General features: G+C 47.1%; 2 non-coding genes across 2 annotated transcripts; both read left to right on the top strand.

The window, feature by feature from the left end:
- Positions 1 to 1,249: 1,249 nt before the first annotated feature.
- Trnai-uau (transfer RNA isoleucine (anticodon UAU)) lies at positions 1,250 to 1,321 on the top strand. Its single transcript has one exon. It is a non-coding gene; the product is annotated as a tRNA-Ile (tRNA).
- A 4,756-nt stretch (positions 1,322 to 6,077) lies between these two features.
- On the top strand, positions 6,078 to 6,149 carry Trnai-uau (transfer RNA isoleucine (anticodon UAU)). Its single transcript has one exon. It is a non-coding gene; the product is annotated as a tRNA-Ile (tRNA).

Here is a 6,149-nt window from a genome sequence, read left to right as displayed (position 1 = left end):
CCTAGACTGCCGACCTATGTTTCTGTATTTCCTCAACGAGCCCCTCATTTTTACTTACTAAATTAATCTGCGAAAGCCTAGCGAGGGTCTCGGTTCTGGCAGCCTTTATGCCTAAGTAGCATAATAGGGCTTCCCGCCATTTACCCGCTCATGACAGGCCGTAGACGTTTGAGTCACGCCCCGGGGGTTAAAAAGAAGGTCCCCTTCTCTCCGTGTAGTCAGAGTGGCGCTGGCTACCACCCTCAAGCGTCAGATACACTTCTAGTAAATATAAATAGCCCAAAAAGTGAAGGAGAACACAGTCGCCCAGAGAGCCGAATTGGTAAGGCATTCGAGATCTAATCGAAAGGCGTGGGTTCGGTCCCCACTCTGGGCGCGTGTTTTTCTTTCTTATATTTTAAAAGAATGTTAACTTCATTACCCTAGAAAAAAATAAAGCCTAACCACACCCCTCTGTCTCCTTTGGCGTCGTACTCTGCCGACCAATGTTTCTGTATTTCCTCAACGAGACCCTCATTTTTACTTACTAAATTAATCTGCGAAAGCCTAGCGAGGGTCTCGGTTCTGGCAGCCTTTATGCCTAGGTAGCATAAGAGGGCTTCCCGCCATTTACCCGCTCATGACAGGCCGTAGACGTTTGAGTCACGCCCCTGGGGTTAGAAAGAAGGTCCCCTTCTCCCCGTGTAGTCAGAGTGGCGCTGGCTACCACCCTCAATCGTCCGATACACTTCTAGTAAATATAAATTGCCCAGAAAGTGAAGGAGAACACAGTCGCCCAGATAGCCGAATTGGTAAGGCATTCGAGATCTAATCGAAAGGCGTGGGTTCGGTCCCAATTCTGGGCGCGTGTTTTTCTTTCTTTCTTATATTTAAAAAAGAATCTTAACTTCATACCACCATAGTGAAAAATAAAGCCTAACCACACCCCTATGCCTCCTTTGGCGTTGTAGACTGCCGACCTATGTTTCTGTTTTTCCTCAACAAGCCCCTCAGTTTTACTTACTATATTATTCTGCGAAAGCCTAGCGAGGGTCTCGGTTCTGGCAGCCTTGATGGCTAGGTAGCATAAGAGGGCTTCCCGCCAGTTACCCGCTTATGACAGGCCGTAGACGTTTGAGTCACGCCCCGGGCGTTAAAAAGAAGGTCCCCTTCTTCTCGTGTAGTCAGAGTGGCGCTGGCTACCACCCTCAAGCGTCAGATACACTTCTAGTACATTTAAATAGCCCAGAAAGTGAAGGAGAACACAGACGCCCAGATAGCCGAATTGGTAAGGCATTCGAAATATAATCGAAAGGCATGGGTTCGGTCCCCACTCTGGGCGCGTGTTTTTTTTTTCTTTCTTGCTTTCTTATATTTAAAAAGAATCTTAACTTCATTTACCATAGTAAAAAATAAAGCGTAACCACACCCGTATGCCTCCTTTGGCGTTGTAGACTGCTGACCTATGTTTCTGTATTTCCTCAGCGAGCTCCTCATTTTTACTTACTATATTATTCTGCGAAAGCCTAGCGAGGGTCTCGGTTCTGGCAACCTTGATGCCTAGGTAGCATAAGAGGGCTTCCCGCCAGTTACCCGCTCATGACAGGCCGTAGACGTTTGAGTCACGCCCCGGGGGTTAAAAAGAAGGTAACCTTCTCCCCGTATAGTCAGAGTGGCGCTGGCTACCACCCTCAAGCGTTAGATACACTTCTAGTAAATATAAATAGCCCAGAAAGTGTAGGAGAACACAGTCGCCCAGATAGCCGAATTGGTAAGGCATTCGAGATCTTATCGAAAGGCGTGGGTTCGGTCCCCACTCTGGGCGCATGTTTTTCTTTCTTTCTTTCTTTCTTTCTTTCTTTCTTTCTTTCTTTCTTTCTTTCTTTCTTATATTTAAAAAAGAATCTTAACTTCATACCACCATAGTGAAAAATAAAGCCTAACCACACCCCTATGCCTCCTTTGGCGTTGTAGACTGCCGACCTATGTTTCTGTTTTTCCTCAACAAGCCCCTCAGTTTTACTTACTATATTATTCTGCGAAAGCCTAGCGAGGGTCTCGGTTCTGGCAGCCTTGATGGCTAGGTAGCATAAGAGGGCTTCCCGCCAGTTATCCGCTTATGACAGGCCGTAGACGTTTGAGTCACGCCCCGGGCGTTAAAAAGAAGGTCCCCTTCTTCTCGTGTAGTCAGAGTGTCGCTGGCTACCACCCTCAAGCGTCAGATACACTTCTAGTAAATATAAATAGCCCAGAAAGTGTAGGAGAACACAGTTGCCCAGATAGCCGAATTGGTAAGGCATTCGAGATCTTATCGAAAGGCGTGGGTTCGGTCCCCACTCTGGGCGCATGTTTTTCTTTCTTTCTTTCTTTCTTTCTTTCTTTCTTTCTTATATTTAAAAAAGAATCTAACTTCATTAACCATAGTAAAAATAAAGCCTAACCACACCCCTATGCCTCCTTTGGCGTTGTAGACTGCCGACCTATGTTTCTGTATTTCCTCAACGAGCCCCTCATTTTTACTTACTAAATTAATCTGCGAAAGCCTAGCGAGGGTCTCGGTTCTGGCAGCCTTTATGCCTAGGTAGCATAAGAGGGCTTCCCGCCATTTACCCGCTCATGACAGGCCGTAGTCGTTTGAGTCACGCCCCTGGGGTTAGAAAGAAGGTCCCTTTCTCCCCGTGTTGTCAGAGTGGCGCTGGCTACCACCTTCAAGCGTCAGATACACTTCTAGTAAATATAAATAGCCCAGAAAGTGAAGGAGAACACAGTCGCCCAGATAGCCGAATTGGTAAGGCATTCGAGATCTAATTGAAAGGCGTGGGTTCGGTCCCACCTCTGGGCGCTTGTTTTTCTTTCTTTCTTATATTTAAAAAAGAATCTTAACTTCATTAACCACAGTAAAAAATAAAGCCTAACCACACCCCTATGCCTCTTTTGGCGTGGTAGACTGCCGACCTATGTTTCTGTATTTCCTCAACGAGCCCCTCATTTTTACTTACTATATTAATCTGCGAAAGCCTAGCAAGGGTCTCGGTTCTGGCAGCCTTGATGCCTAGGTAGCATAAGAGGGCTTCCCGCCAGTTACCCGCTCATGACAGGCCGTAGACGTTTGAGTCACACCCCGGGGGTTAAAAAGAAGGTCCCCTTCTTCTCGTGTAGTCAGAGTGGCGCTGGCTACCACCCTCAAGCGTCAGATACACTTCTAGTAAATATAAATAGCCCAGAAAGTGAAGGAGAACACAGTCGCCCAGATAGCCGAATTGGTAAGGCATTCGCGATCTAATCGAAAGGCGTGGGTTCGGTCCCCACTCTGGGCGCGTGTTTTTCTTTCTTTCTTTCTTATATTTAAAAAGAATCTTAACTTCATTTACCATAGTAAAAAATAAAGCCTAACCACACCCGTATGCCTGCTTTGGCGTTGTAGACTGCCGACCTATGTTTCTGTATTTCCTCAGTGAACCCCTCGTTTTTACTTACTATATTAATCTGCGAAAGCCTAGCGAGGGTCTCGGTCTTGGAAGCCTTGATGCCTAGGTAGCATAAGAGGGCTTCCCGCCATTTACCCACTCATGACAGGCCGTAGACGTTTGAGTCACGCCCCGGGGGTAAAAAGAAGGTCCCCTTCTCCCCGTGTAGTCAGAGTGGCGCTGGCTACCACCCTCAAGCGTCAGATACACTTCTAGTAAATATAAATAGCCCAGAAAGTGAAGGAGAACACAGTCGCCCAGATAGCCGAATTGGTAAAGCATTCGAGATCTAATCGAAAGGCGTGGGTTCGGTCCCCACTCTGGGCGCGTGTTTTTCTTTCTTTCTTTCTTATATTTAAAAAGAATCTTAACTTCATTTACCATAGTAAAAAATAAAGCCTAACCACACCCGTATGCCTGCTTTGGCGTTGTAGACTGCCGACCTATGTTTCTGTATCTCCTCAGCGAGCCCCTCATTTTTACTTACTATATTAATCTGCGAAAGCATAGCGAGGGTCTCGGTTCTGGCAGCCTTGATGCCTAGGTAGCATAAGAGGGCTTGCCGCCAGTTACCCGCTCATGACAGGCCGTAGACGTTTGAGTCACGCCCCGGGGGTAAAAAGAAGGTCCCCTTCTCCCCGTGTAGTTAGAGTGGCGCTGGCTACCACCCTCAAGCGTCAGATACACTTCTAGTAAATATAAATAGCCCAGAAAGTGAAGGAGAACACAGTCGCCTAGATAGCCGAATTGGTAAAGCATTCGAGATCTAATCGAAAGGCGTGGGTTCGGTCCCCACTCTGGGCGCGTGTTTTTCTTTCTTTCTTTCTTATATTTTAAAAGAATCTTAACTTCATTACCCTAGTAAAAAATAAAACCTAACCACACCCCTCTGCCTCCTTTGGCGTCCTAGACTGCCGACCTATGTTTCTGTATCTCCTCAGCGAGCCCCTCATTTTTACTTACTATATTAATCTGCGAAAGCCTAGCGAGGGTCTCGGTTCTGGCAGCCTTGATGCCTAGGTAGCATAAGAGGGCTTCCCGCCAGTTACCCGCTCATGACAGGCCGTAGACGTTTGAGTCACGCCCAGGGGGTTAAAAAGAAGGTCCCCTTCTCCCCGTGTAGTCAGAGTGGCGCTGGCTACCACCCTCAAGCGTCAGATACACTTCTAGTAAATATAAATAGCCCAGAAAGTGAAGGAGAACACAGTCGCCTAGATAGCCGAATTGGTAAAGCATTCGAGATCTAATCGAAAGGCGTGGGTTCGGTCCCCACTCTGGGCGCGTGTTTTTCTTTCTTTCTTTCTTATATTTTAAAAGAATCTTAACTTCATTACCCTAGTAAAAAATAAAACCTAACCACACCCCTCTGCCTCCTTTGGCGTCCTAGACTGCCGACCTATGTTTCTGTATTTCCTCAACGAGCCCCTCATTTTTACTTACTAAATTAATCTGCGAAAGCCTAGCGAGGGTCTCGGTTCTGGCAGCCTTTATGCCTAAGTAGCATAATAGGGCTTCCCGCCATTTACCCGCTCATGACAGGCCGTAGACGTTTGAGTCACGCCCCGGGGGTTAAAAAGAAGGTCCCCTTCTCTCCGTGTAGTCAGAGTGGCGCTGGCTACCACCCTCAAGCGTCAGATACACTTCTAGTAAATATAAATAGCCCAAAAAGTGAAGGAGAACACAGTCGCCCAGAGAGCCGAATTGGTAAGGCATTCGAGATCTAATCGAAAGGCGTGGGTTCGGTCCCCACTCTGGGCGCGTGTTTTTCTTTCTTATATTTTAAAAGAATGTTAACTTCATTACCCTAGAAAAAAATAAAGCCTAACCACACCCCTCTGTCTCCTTTGGCGTCGTACTCTGCCGACCAATGTTTCTGTATTTCCTCAACGAGACCCTCATTTTTACTTACTAAATTAATCTGCGAAAGCCTAGCGAGGGTCTCGGTTCTGGCAGCCTTTATGCCTAGGTAGCATAAGAGGGCTTCCCGCCATTTACCCGCTCATGACAGGCCGTAGACGTTTGAGTCACGCCCCTGGGGTTAGAAAGAAGGTCCCCTTCTCCCCGTGTAGTCAGAGTGGCGCTGGCTACCACCCTCAATCGTCCGATACACTTCTAGTAAATATAAATTGCCCAGAAAGTGAAGGAGAACACAGTCGCCCAGATAGCCGAATTGGTAAGGCATTCGAGATCTAATCGAAAGGCGTGGGTTCGGTCCCAATTCTGGGCGCGTGTTTTTCTTTCTTTCTTATATTTAAAAAAGAATCTTAACTTCATACCACCATAGTGAAAAATAAAGCCTAACCACACCCCTATGCCTCCTTTGGCGTTGTAGACTGCCGACCTATGTTTCTGTTTTTCCTCAACAAGCCCCTCAGTTTTACTTACTATATTATTCTGCGAAAGCCTAGCGAGGGTCTCGGTTCTGGCAGCCTTGATGGCTAGGTAGCATAAGAGGGCTTCCCGCCAGTTACCCGCTTATGACAGGCCGTAGACGTTTGAGTCACGCCCCGGGCGTTAAAAAGAAGGTCCCCTTCTTCTCGTGTAGTCAGAGTGGCGCTGGCTACCACCCTCAAGCGTCAGATACACTTCTAGTACATTTAAATAGCCCAGAAAGTGAAGGAGAACACAGACGCCCAGATAGCCGAATTGGTAAGGCATTCGAAATATAATCGAAAGGCATGGGTTCGGTCCCCACTCTGGGCG

This window comes from Haemaphysalis longicornis, unplaced genomic scaffold (genome assembly GCF_048455015.1).
Source record: "Haemaphysalis longicornis isolate Haplotype H1 unplaced genomic scaffold, Haemaphysalis longicornis Haplotype H1 scaffold_11, whole genome shotgun sequence".
NCBI lineage: Eukaryota > Metazoa > Arthropoda > Arachnida > Ixodida > Ixodidae > Haemaphysalis > Haemaphysalis longicornis.
The sequence above is the reverse complement of the archived record's forward strand: the minus strand, read 5'-3'. Positions and strand labels throughout refer to the sequence as shown.